Source organism: Octopus bimaculoides, chromosome 19, assembly GCF_001194135.2.
Source record: "Octopus bimaculoides isolate UCB-OBI-ISO-001 chromosome 19, ASM119413v2, whole genome shotgun sequence".
Taxonomy (NCBI): domain Eukaryota; kingdom Metazoa; phylum Mollusca; class Cephalopoda; order Octopoda; family Octopodidae; genus Octopus; species Octopus bimaculoides.
Window position 1 is genome coordinate 35,102,850 of NC_068999.1, and position 2,018 is coordinate 35,104,867.

Sequence of the window (2,018 nt, forward strand, 5' to 3'; positions counted from 1 at the left end):
CTCTTCCTCATCATCATCATCATCATCATGTTAAAAAATGCCGAAAGGAAAAATGATTAGGAATAATTGTTTTCGTTTACTTCTTCTTTTCTTTTTTTTTTGATGTTTTTTTAGATTTTGATATCAAAACTCTCCAGATTTCTAAGCAGGATAATTTTGATAATCTTATAGAATTTGAAAATCTTATTAACATCAACATTCTTATTAAATTCAGGATGAATTTCAACGAGAAGAAACTTCTATTTTTAGGTATTATAAAAATGAAAGCAGGTGGGGAATTAGTCACTTACTATACATCCATCGACTCAGAACAGAATCTCGTCACATTGTGTTTCTAAACAGAAAAAAAAACGAGCATTCCAGTCAGCCCTTGCAACATGAATTGGCGCATTAGAAGCAAGTTCTAGAAAACGTGATGATGAACTGCAAAACATTCTTATTTAAAGATCATTTTCATTAAGACTTATTACAAATGGAAGAGACTGGGCAAAACTGAAATATTGAAGATCTTAGGGAAGTAAAAGATTAACATTGAGCTAAAAACAAAATATCCGAGGTAACTCCTATTCTGTTTATTTGCGTTTAACTTAAGAAATATTGGAATATGAAACCACAATTTTGATCTTCTTATAAATTATATTCTATGAGATTTAATAACTTAAATAAAATTCTGGACAAACAACAAGTCATCACAAGCAAATGACAACGGAAAACATTAGAAAATATACTAACTAGGGTGAAATTTCATAAACATATTTCCAACACTACTTTTACAACATGCAGAAGACCAAATTGTACTACATATTAATATCTAGCCGAAGATTCAGAGTTCATGCTTTTGGATGAACAAAGCTTTGAAATATAAGAGTTTTTTTTTCTTTTGTAACTCACAGAATCTAATCTATTTGCAACAGTGATTTGTTAGACACTGTTTTCCTATATCAGTAAAGCTTCCCATCTGTTCTGGTGCGGATGAAAACCCCGTTGTTCAGTTTGACCCTCATGGTGTCAAGCACAGCTGTGAGGTAAAGAGAGAAGTGTGCAGTGGCAAGCGCGCACCATGTTTGGTCCCAAGATCAACACTTCGAAAACCGATCTACTCTGCCAGCTTTCACCAAGATATCCTGATAGATCGAGAGAGCCTGAGCCAGTGACAGTACATAGAGAACCCCTAAAGGACACTGAGGCGTTTACCTATATCGGCAGTGCAATATCTTGTACTAACAATTCTGTCCTCGAAGTTGAGAGGCGGAAGCAGTCTGCTACAAAGGCTTTTAGCTCTCTCGAGAAACGTCTGTGGCGCTGCCATGAATTGCCCGCAACACAACAATAAATACGTACAGTTTCCTTGCCTTCTCTATGTCAGGGAATGCATGCCCACCACCGCATCAAGGCCCTAACGTGAGTGCAACTTCGTCATCTAGGCTTCATCTAGCGTATTAGAGGGCAAAATCGCATTCCTGATGAAGTGGTTCTGCGTTACGCTGGTGCAGTTAGTGTGGAAGCCCTTATTACCTAATCACGACTACGGTGGGTGGAGCATATTTGCAGGATGGAGAGTGGGAGGATCCCAAAAGCAATCTGAACTGCGTCAGGGCAGGTGGAATCATGATGGCTAGAAGTTGCGATACAGGGAAGTGTTGAAGAGACATATAAAGAATTCCGGCACCTCCCCAGACACCTGGGAGAAGAAGGCCCTGCGGCGCGATGAATGGCACCGATAGCTGAAGCTCGGAATTCCGGCAATTGAGGAAATGCAACAGAGAGAATACGAAAGAGCACCTGAGGGGCCTCACCTCCTCGTTGCATCAACTAGCTTCACCTGCAGCAGATGTCATCGCTACTGCAGATCAATAGTAGACCTTGTAGCCCACATGCCAGCCTGTAAGAGATGAATACTGAAAAAGAACAGTCAACTTCAACCTGCGGCGGACAGTCAACGATGATATCAATAAAAAAATTCGTTTTAGAATGCGGTTGCTAGAGGATTCTTAAAAAAAAAAAGCAAGAAAACAAAA